The sequence below is a fragment of the Beta vulgaris genome, chromosome 2, assembly GCF_026745355.1.
Source record: "Beta vulgaris subsp. vulgaris cultivar EL10 chromosome 2, EL10.2, whole genome shotgun sequence".
Classification (NCBI taxonomy): Eukaryota; Viridiplantae; Streptophyta; class Magnoliopsida; order Caryophyllales; family Amaranthaceae; genus Beta; species Beta vulgaris.
The window spans coordinates 29,279,604-29,291,390 of NC_079203.1; the positions used below are offsets into that span (position 1 = coordinate 29,279,604).

General features: G+C 32.4%; 1 long non-coding RNA gene across 1 annotated transcript; it reads right to left on the minus strand.

The window, feature by feature from the left end:
- Positions 1 to 611: 611 nt before the first annotated feature.
- On the minus strand, positions 612 to 5,403 carry LOC109134363 (uncharacterized). The gene is made up of 4 exons (XR_002039227.3): positions 5,087 to 5,403; positions 4,276 to 4,314; positions 3,165 to 3,927; positions 612 to 3,079 (listed from the first exon to the last, which is right to left on the minus strand). It is a non-coding gene; the product is annotated as an uncharacterized LOC109134363 (long non-coding RNA).
- Between the last annotated feature and the right edge of the window lie 6,384 nt (positions 5,404 to 11,787).

Sequence of the window (11,787 nt, forward strand, 5' to 3'; positions counted from 1 at the left end):
TTTTTTTATGTAAGCCCAATCATAAATATACAACCGTCCTCTATCTAGTCCGAAAATCCGATTTTTCAAAAAAAAAAAAAAACGTAGTTCGCATACAATCCGAAGATATTTTGAGTCCAATCCAAATTCTAATTCGATTTTTATCAAGATAACGTTCACCCCTATCTGCAGTGTTAGAATGGAAACATCTTATAAAAGACTCATGAAAAAGGAAGTAAGTTGTAATAATAAGTAGTTTGTGTTATGCAACTCCATACAAGAAGTTACGAGATAAGTTTGCTCCAAGAGGGATTAGATGTGATCTGTAAGGATATCTCTATTGTCAAAAGGGATACAAAGTGATGGAACTAAAGACTACGAGGATATTTCACTAGTTGAAAAAAGTCCAACAAATTCGGTTAAATCCGTCATAATTTATCCAGAAATAAACTAGGTCAATCAGAGGCGAACCAACAATGAAAAGTTAACTGATCAGGCTCAAAACCAGATCATTTAACATTTAGTTAATCCGGTTGGGAGCACAACACCAATTTAGTTAGGTAAGTCAACTGACCTAGTTCTAAACACCAACAAGATCAGTCAGGGCCATATTGAATTTAAATAGATATGGGTACAATGTGCATAGAGGAGACATTCCAACATAGTTCCAACTCAATTCCAACACACACAAGGATCCAAATCCAAATAAATATGAAACTAAACATTATTACACGGATTAATAACCAAATATTACACAAACAATTACATGAATTAAACACAAAAATAACCAGCAATTACAAAAATAATTACACACACATAAAACCAAAAATGGACCAGAAAATAAAAAAATAATAACTAGCGAAATTAGAAAACAATTACAATCTTGAAATTATTAAAATAAAATACTTTCGAAATAAATCGTAAAAACATGAATTAATAAACTATCTAAATTAAAATATTGAAATTATTAATAAAAAATGAAACACTTGGAACCCTAGATCCAAACGAGCAAAGAATTGGTGGAATCGAGTTTAATTTCAAAATTCGCCTCTATGACGAGTCAGTCTTGTGACGGAGAAAAAATCATGCTTCGAGATTGGGGTGGTAGTTACGCAGCATAGCGACAAGCCTTTGTTCTTCGTTGAAAATTGGAGCATGGGTGGTGGAAATTAAGATGGTGGTTGAGCGATAGATTGGTGAGAAAGGAGGGGGAGGATGGCAGAGGAGAGAGAATGAGAGAGGGAAGGTTGGGTTTGTTAGATGGAGGAGGGCGGGTAAGAGATGTATGGTTAGGGTTTGTTAGAGGGGGGGATGAAAGGAGTGGGAGGATGAGAGTGAACGAGTTTGAGTGGAGAGAATGTAGTGGGTCGCAAGTTTATATAAAAGACCAAGCTCGACTGATCCAATTCCTTATATAGACTCCATCAGTTAATTAAATCATATTTCCCTCCAAAAAACCAACATTAACTGATACGATTTTAAAAGAACTGGATCAGTTTACTTGTGTCATTTAAGATTTTTTCCACAAGTGTTTGTGAGTAGGGATGTTGTATCTAAGAAAAAGTACCTCCCTTTCTTCTAAGGAAGGAAAACGAGAACTCTTCTTTTGAGATGGACACAAGAAACTCTTTATCGAACTCTGGAGGTGACATATCTTTTGATGATTTATCTAACATTTTGAATGAGTTAGATGACTAGAAAGCAGGTGAAATTAAGCCAATACAACTTGAAAATCTTAGTGATGTTAATAATAAGGAATCATCCTATCAGCCATAATAAAGTAGAAAAGACAAGTCTAAGAAGGTCTATTAGGGGCAAGGAGGTTCCGTGTAGATTCAAGAACTATGTATATGACATTCCAAGTAAGAATAATCAAGAACGTATCACTTTTGTTAGTCGTGTTGCTATGCAAGACCTCAAACAATCAAGGAAAACAATGAAGAGTACCTCACTACTCTAAACAATGTGTTGAAGGTTAGATAGCGAATGCACTTTGGAGAAGCATCTTAAGATGAAGGATGAATAATAACAACACAGAATGAACTCAATTCTCTGGAAGCAAACTGAATTTAGGAAGTCAGTTTTTTACCTCCAAGAATGAAGAATATTAATAGCATGTGGGTGTAGACACATAATCGTATCTGCCCATTTAAGGATCCGATGATGAAACATAAAATGGTCTTAATTAGTCTTGTTCAAGGGCATAGCAATCTAAAAAGTCATTCATTTCAAAAAGCGTTAAAGTCCTATTTTAAAGGGCAATTAATTATTCATGATATATAATTTTATTTTGAGCTCAATTCTTTGACAAGTCCAATCAATTTTTTAACAATAATTACTTGATTTATTTTAATAAATAAATATTTTGAAAAGATATTTTTTATAGTTAAAATCAGATTTTATCCCGTAAAATCATATTTTCTGGAATTAAAGGATAAAAGAAATCTTTTACAACACATTTTCTAAAAAGCTGGCAAAGGCACGTCCGGTAGGGGTGTGCAGTGTTGGAACGGAACTGAAATTTTGACCGAGACCAGACTGGACCGAAAAATTCCGATCCGGTCTCCGGTTCATGAAAACTTGGGATTCCGGTTCTCCAGTCCGGTCAGGTCCAAACCTAAAATTCTCCGGTCCAGACCGGAGGACCGGATTTTTTTGTTGTACAAGGAGGTCTGAATGTTAATAAAAGTTAAAAATTGAGAAAAGTTATAAAGTTAAAACCTCATCTTTATTGCCTTTGAGATTATTGCTTTTCGTATTATTAGTTTTTAATCTATTGAATTGTTAAAATGTTTAAACCTTATTAAGAAAGATTTTTTTTGAATTAAAAAATACAAATTCCGGTCCAACCGGTCCAAAATCGGACCGGACCGGAAGCGCTCCCCCTCTCTGACTGGTAATACACTCGGAATAAATCAGGTGAGGCGAGTTGGAGCCCTAGTGGGGCTTCTCTTCATTCCCCAATGTAGGATGGATCGCAGCTTCGAATATGGAATTCAAAGGGATTACACCAAAGAGCATTGACATGATTCACAAACCTTTCATATCCACCAACATATTCCTTCATCATTCTATATGTTTTCACAGGACCAATGTTCACCTACATCATATAAAAAATTGCGACATAAATTTATACATTTATAGAAGATATATTACACCAAAGAGCATTGACATGATTCACACACCTTTGAATTATAAACAATCATCTTCTGGTGTAGAATGTTCATTTTTCTCCCTTCTTTGAAATTCATTACAACTTGGAGCGTAAAGAGGATGATTATGAGCCTCTCGAAATATTGTAACAATGTAACTTCCACCATTACAATATTTCAAAACCATTTAAGCATTGCAACCAACACGAGTGATCAACCTTCTTCTACTAGTTTTAACTTCTTTAGTTTCATCCTCTTTACCCTTGGAAACATCATCAACCTTTGACTTTCGTTTCTCCTTATAGTCGGCTTTATTGCATACAATATATTGAAAAGCCACAATATTCTCTTTTCTCTTTTTGGTAATGGTTGATTTCCTAGTATTAAAACCAGCAACAGCTGCATATGCTTTATAGAAAGCTAAACCCTCATCGGTACTAGAAAATTTCATCCCTATAAAAGGTATCAACTCATTGGGGCAACAAGGAATCCAAATCTTGTCCCTCCAGGACTTAACATGGGAACTACTTGAGGAGTACGACACATATTTGCATTAGAAAAAGTTGTTGCCGCAAAGAAACATAGATAATATTTCCCAACATATATATTTAATATACATATCATAATTATTATTAGAATAATAATATCCTTAAGGTAAAATGATCTTATATAAATAATAAAGAATATGATCTTAAAGACTATAAATAATAAATAAAGGAATTTCACCTGATTCAATATCTTCAGTTATGCGTAACTACATCTATAGGAACTGATTGATCACTATTCACAACTACATCTACAAGTACATATGAATTTAAGTTCAGAACACGTACAATACATATTTAAAACATAAGTAATTAAAGTTCAGAACATGAGGAACGAAAATTTAGAACATTACAAATTGACATATACTCAAGCATTGTAACTTCATTTGTCCATATGAATTTAAGTTCAGAACACGTACAATGCATATTTAGAACATAAGTAATTAAAGTTTAGAACATGAGGAACGAAAATTTAGAACATTACAAATTGACATGTGCTCAAACATTGTAACTTCATTTGTCCATATATTTCCAATTCTCAATTCAATCAACAACAAAATTCAACAAAGAAAAAACAAAATTCTCAAGATGATTCAAACCTGATTCAAGAGCTGATGAATAAGATCCAACTTTCATATCTGAAAGAAAATAGCTAGAATACTAATAAATCCATATCTGTTACTCTCTTTACATAATAAATTCAAACCAAAAACCTCCAATTCTCATTAAAAGATGATCATCTCAACTTTTTATAACTAAAACTAGACTAAAATACCTAAAAATATTAAAACGGGAGGTCATCATATAATTAAAACTCATCAAATATATCATGTGCTCTTCTATATTAAACTGTACCTAGATAATTTGTCAATGCCACATTACTAAAAATTCTCTTCCATATCTGAAATACTCTTTGTTTTAAGCTTAGGCTCCGTTTGGTAGAGCGTAAAACATTTTCAGTGTAAAATGATTTTTATGGAAAACAATTTACAATGGAAAACACAATTCCAAAATTAGTTTTTCGTTGTTTGGTTTCATGTAAGGAAAATGATGAAATGAAAGGGAAAGTAGGGAGGTGGTGAGAAAAGTGTACAAGAGAGATAAGGAAAATAGTTTTCCCTTCATTTTGAAAGGAAAATGGTTTTCCATCATTGGGAGAGTGATTTTACCCCAAGCGAAAATGGTTTACACTCTTTTGCCAACCAAACAATGTAAAACTGAAAATAGAGGAAAACAATTTTCCGAGAAAATGTTTTACACCCTACCAAACGGAACCTTAATGCAAACTAAAACCGGCACATTTCTTGAAGGAAGATAGGTTTCCATATCATATATTCAATATTCTAAACGACACTTTTCGTTCTCTGGTTGATGAAATCAAAAAAAATAATTGACAATTTCGAACAATACCTGTTGAATTATGGAAAGAATAGTGTGGAATCTGCAAAAAATCGAACTAAAACTTTGAAAATTACTCCATGAATGAAGCCATAGAGGAGAGAGAAAGTTGTGTAAAACCTACAGAGAGAAAGCTAAATTACAAATGACGTGAAAGCTAAAGTTTGTGGGAAGAAGGAAGGGGAGTAAGGATAAACCTAAATTACAAAAATGTCATTACTCATAAGTGTATTTAGGATGGTTAGATTAGATCCAAAGGTTCAAATTTGTTCTCACATAAAAAAGTGTTCTCACATAGAGAAAGTGTTCTCACAAGAGTCCTCCTCTCTCTCTATATATATGTATGTATATATTGCGGAAGGTAGCAAAATAAATCTAAACCTCTTGATGTCTGATATAATGACCATTCTTCTCTAAAGTTACCTTCTGCCATTACAAGTTACAATTTACCATTATCTAACATAATTACACTTTTGTTTTCATATAGCCACCTTTGTTACATTTTTTTTTGAAAAAAAAAATTAATTTATTATAATTAAGGCTACACTTTATAATATAGTAGCCTTTTTCTCACCTAATCACCAATGACAAACTATAACAACTCCTTTTGTATACCTATTATTTCTTGATAGTGACTCCATTTTTCATAATACATGTAATTTAGTGAAAATTCAATTCAGTTCAATTTATTTAATTCAGACAAATTCATTCTAGTTCATTTTAGTTCACGAAAATCCAGTTCAATTCATTTAATTTTCTCTCACGGTTTTTATTCAATTCAGTTCAAACAAATTAAATTTAGTTAAGTTATGTTCAAACACATTAACTTTAGTTTAATTAAATCCAAAAGAACAGAGCTTTAACGTGGGTGAATTCTATATAAGTTTCTTTTGCTTGGAAGAAATAGAGGAGAATTAGAAGTGCTGGTCCTAAAAACCAGGCCATGTTTCATATATATAGAAAAAAATGTTTGTTTAACGAGCAGATAAAAATCAGTTAAATATGTGTTTGGATCCTATAAAGTTGTAAAGTAACTCTAGAAGGTAGAGTTTGAACAATATCAATCATTGAATTAAAAATTCATGGCTCCTATATTCTCTTTTCAAAATCCCCCTATTTTTTCTCATCAAAATCTACACCCTAATTTTTTCTTCCTACCAATAAAAGCTCTTAATTTTAAAATATATAGTTTAGATACAACTTTATCTTGTAAAATTTCATTAAAATTTTAAAGGATCAATATTGTTAATTATTGGTAACCTACAATTGGATATCAACATACTTTTCTGGGCGGTACTAAATCCTTCTTCAAGGCAATCTAAGTTCTGCACTTGAGCATTTGTCGGTTTCTACTTTTTTGGGAGTTAAGTAGCAACATGGAGGACATTTGGTTGATATTAGGAAAAATCAAAGGTTAATAATAACTTTTCAAGTGTCTTTCGGCCCGTTTTGCTAAGCCAAAAAGATTCTGGTTTTACCCGTGAAGGTATGTCGCTAAACCAATGGGCCAAAAAGCTGTCATAATTCATAAAGAATCATTTCATCGGTTGATTAGTTTTAGGAAAAACTGAAAATAGAGGTCTGAATTTTGGGCGATAATTTTTAAAAGATTTGATCTATTGATTAATTTGTGTTGGTCTCAATTTTAGGCAGTCTTAATTTTTAACGGACCTAGGTGATTTAAGACTGGCGATTTTTTCTAAAATCTTACTTAGTTCCTACTTCCCTCCCTTAATTAACTCTTTTGGTGTAACCTAAGTTTTATAAGTTATGACCTATTAAGCCAGTTTTAAGTCACTAAAATCCGCTGAAAGTTAAGACCCCCTAATGTTGGGACTACACATGTTAATCAACAGTTCATACCTTTTAAAAGTTATCACCCAAAGTTGAAACCTATATTGTCAATTTTTCCTTAGTTTTATCAGAACTACTAACCTCCGTCTCTAAATAATTGCAACGGTTTGACTTTCACATTTGTCAAATCACAAATTTGACCATTAATATTTTCAAATATATATTTGTAGAAGTTATAAAAATTTGATATGAATGAAACAAATCTAATAACATTTTACATGATCATTTTTGTTTTTATATATTAGTAAAAAAAACATGGTCAAAATAAATTGTGTGAATAGTGTAAAAGTCAAAATGTTATATTTAAAAAAGAAATAGGAGAAGTATTAAATTGTTGAGGTGGACATCAATAGGTGGTTCCTTTCCCCAACCAATATTGTAATCCATATACGGTGCTAAAACCTTGCTGATAGAGGTAGACAGGTAGTTATTGTTTTTAATAGGAACGGAGATTCGTTCAATTGGGTGCACTTTCCCATTTTTTTATCGAAGCCTAGGGTTTAATTCCTACGTATCCTAAGCATTTGCTTGGGATTTAAGATGATGTTGGGGGCAGTGGCGGATGTAGCTCATAACACCCTGGTGCACGTGCACCAGCAATAAAAAAAAAAAGAAAAAAAAATCTTCCAATTCACGCATCTTTCAGCCATTCATTTTCATTTTCGCACTCTCTCAAACTCTCTTTCTCTCACATCTCACTTCATCTCAAATCTCAGTTCTCCCTTTCTCTCTCATACAACCTCAGATCCAATCGCCTTCACTCCTCCCTCATACGCCCTCACCGACGGCGACACGCGCATCTAAAGACGATCCTGAAATCGTGACTCGGAGTCTTGGACCTCTTGCTACCTGTTGTTGCCTGGTTGCTTCGTAATCGCCGACCTGCAGCCGCAACGTTTTGGCTCGAAACTCAATGGATGACGGTGGACGGACAACCTCCAAGAGACGTGACTCGTGACTAGCGGACTAGGTACATCTTAATCTACTCAATTTTGTTGATTTCTTGTTTTAGTTTACAGATTAGGGTTTATCAATTTCATGCGAATTGGAAAATGAATTGCAATTTCACTTGTTATGGGTGTTTATATATCAGATTATATCATTTAGAATTGTTATAAATTTTAATTTTGTTGTTGTACTTTGATTTGGGTGTTATTGGTGTTTGAAAATCGAAATGGCGTTATATTTGAATTGGGCATTATCAATGTTAATTTTGATTTTGATGATTATATTTTATGGCCAAAGGCAAATTGGCAGCATGTTTCATTAGGATTTCTCTCGCCAAACGTCAGGTGAGTTTTTTTGTTTGTTTGAAATTCAGTTTCATTGGTTTAGTTTTGAGTTTTTACATTTTGTTGATGCAAAATGATAATGAAATGTTTTGTGCAGGAAACCTAAATTTATTGTTGTTAATTTATTATTGTTATATGTATTATTGTTAATTTAATATAATTTGTTATAGTGGCTAATTGGTGAATGATGATTGTGACGCTAACTGGTGAATGATGAGTGTGATGCTATGAGCTTTGAATTAGCTTTGAAGGTTTGATTGATTGTGTTCAGGTAATGCACTAAAACTCTTGTTTTAGGATTTTTAGATTTGGACCTATCATGTGAAGTTTTCGGAGAGGCCATGAATGAGCCTTTGGTTTTATGTGTTTATGTGCTGGTGGAATTAGTTGGAGATGGATATGATTTCCCTCTAATTTGAAATTATTTGGTATATATGCATAATGCGTTGATATGAGATTAAATTTGAATAGTAAGTGAATTTGATTGATATGTTTGACAAATTCATGGATTATCATGTATGGATGTGCGCATCCGAACCTGTATCCGGATCCGTACCCGTACTCGTATTTGTGCAACAAGTCGTTAGTGACCCACCATTCATAAATTCCTGGATCCGCCACTGGTTGGGGGTGTATAGGTGTATGGCTGTAATGGGTCTTTGGGTGGGAGATCCTATACAAGGACAACCTAGAGTATTTCTTCTTACCTATTGAAAACAAGTTATCATACTTAATTAATAGACTAAAGCTCCGTTTTTTCTTAATCTACCCACTTTGTACTTTAGCACTATTTAGTGATTTCACATGTTTCACTTTGACTATTATTCGTTATTTATACCTAAGGAAAAACATAGCCATAATCTTGTTAAATTTGTTTCAACATAGAGTTTGTAGATATCAACTTTTTATAATTTTTACTTATTTAATATCAAAGATATTAATGGTTAGAATTCTACTTTGGCAAGCCTAAAAATTAAACTGTGTAGTAGATGAAATAGAAACAAAGATAGTACACCATATTGATTTTTTTTGTATTAGTGTTTAGATACTAATTTTAATCTTATTCATTTACTATTTCGATATACTCCCTCCATTTTCTTATAGATTACCCACTTCACTTTGGGTGAGAAATAAGGAGGAAGTCTGAACTATTTGAGAAACAGAAAAAGTGGAGAGAGAAGTTGAAAAGTGAAAGAGAGAAACTAAAACGTGGGTTAAAATATTAGAAAGGGGATGACATGGGTGGAAAAATTGGAAAAAGTAGATGGATTATGGTACCAAGAATATAAAAGGCAACAATGTGTATATTATTAAACAGATCGGGCTGGTTGTCCTGATATTCGTCGTTCCACTACTGGTTATGCTATTTTTCTCGGGAAGAACTTGATTTCCCGACGCTCGAAAAAACATCCTACTGTTTCTAAATCCTCCACTGAAGTTGAATATCGTGCAGTTGTCTACACTGCTGCCGAATATGGCTCAAGCAACTTTTTTTATTGATCTTGGTTATTTTCTTCGACGACATGTGATACTGTATTGTGATACTGTTTCTGCTACTTATCTCACTGCTAATCCAGTTCATCATGATCGAAGCAAACATTTTGTTAAAGGCCAAGGGAGGTGATTATGGTTCGTCATGTTCCCACTCAGTTGTAGGTTGCTGATATTTTATTAAAGGTCTATCTACTGATTTGTTTACTAAACATCGTTCCAATATATCCATTGTTTGACCCGTAAAGATTGAGGGGGTGTATTAGTGTAATATAGTATGTACACAAGATAGAGAAGAATTCTATTCGTATTAGGTTTGTATTGTAACCATATCTCAAGCCAAAGGGGAGCTATGGTGTCCCCTTTTGAAAAGACTTTTTAACCCTTCATTTAATGAAAATACTTGCCTATTAAGATTTTGAGATTTTCCTCAACCATTGCCCTGCCTAATTTAAAATATGTATATCAAAAGAAGTTCAAAGTAGCTAAAATAAACGTTCATAAAAATATGTGTAGTGAAAGAAAAAGTTTATGATTGAAGAACAAATTAACATAACTAAAGCAGTTTTCAAATTAATTACAAAACCAAAGACATAAAATTTTAATTTTACATGAACTTTGAAATGCAATAACAATACGAACATGCATTAACAAGTAATAAAAATACCAGGGAAACAACTTCTACATCAAGTAATTTTTATATTTTGTATTTACACCACGTGATATTTAATTAGAATTAATGATGATTGTAAATTACATTCTTCAAAATTACATTTAGATAAAATTTAATAAATAATCGTCAAAATAATCCATGCAAGCATCGCGTGCAAAGAAGGTTAGTATATATATAATGCTAGGGTTAACCTAATTAGGTTAACATAATTATTCTCCATACTTGTACAATTCTAGTAAATTTATTAGATTTTTTTTTTTAAAAAAAGTAACACATATATTTTAGTTGTCAACAGATATTACTAAATTCGAATACAACACTAACATGTAGACCTAAGTGAGTTGAAAGATCCACCTCTATTGAAACTTAATTTTCTTCTCGTTATTAAATTCAGAAATAACATTAGGAGTTCTTACTTAAAATGACACCATTTGATTGTTTTTGTAGTATAATCAATCAAAACATGTCAACATATATATAGGTAAATTCCAGTTAAACATCGGGGCCAGCCTCCATGCAACAGTTGCTTTCACGATATATCATATATGAATGGACAATATGCATGGACAAAAATGTAATCTTCACGAGCAGTTCAAGTTGCAATAATTTTATATGATTATTGATGAACATTAATAGAAGTAAGATACAATAAGAACATGATTTCTGGCAAACCAACTAGCCAAGTAGCAACTGTTACTATTACTAATAATAATTTACTTAATACTACCTCTGTTTTTATTTAGTTGCAACATTTTGACTTTCACGCTTGTCAATGTACAACTTCAAATCGTTTTATCTCTAATTATGTGTAAGTAAAAATTATAAAAATTTGATATTATGAAAGCTTACATCGAAATGAATCAAATAAGACCCCACATGACTATATTTTGTTTAACATATAAATCAATAAATGTGGTCAAATAAGAGAACATGAATAGTGCAATTTGTCAAACGTTGCAACTAAAAAAGAACGGAGGTAGTATATAAACAAAAATGCATTAGCATAAAATAAAAATAAAACATATAGCAAATGAAGAGGCAAGGAACCAAAAGTTTTGGCCTCAAAAGAATTACGGTCAAGTTTGTCTGACAGCAGATCGATGTAGTACTAATTGTTAGCAGAGACTCACATGAATGATTATCGGTAAATGACACCTTGGTCTTAGGAGTTTTAGAGATTAGAAAACTAGTTGTATAATTGAGCTCCATAAGTTTCCAACTAGTAATGCAACTATCAAATTGTTCTTGATGTCTTGGTGCAGAGAATGTTGTTTGGCCTAGGGAATAGTTACGTTTTTCCATCACAAATTACTTGCTGCTAATTGCATCTCGTAGTGATAAATTGGAAGAGTTTCACAATTATATATTTGAATGGTGAAAAATACAATCAACCAAATTATCTA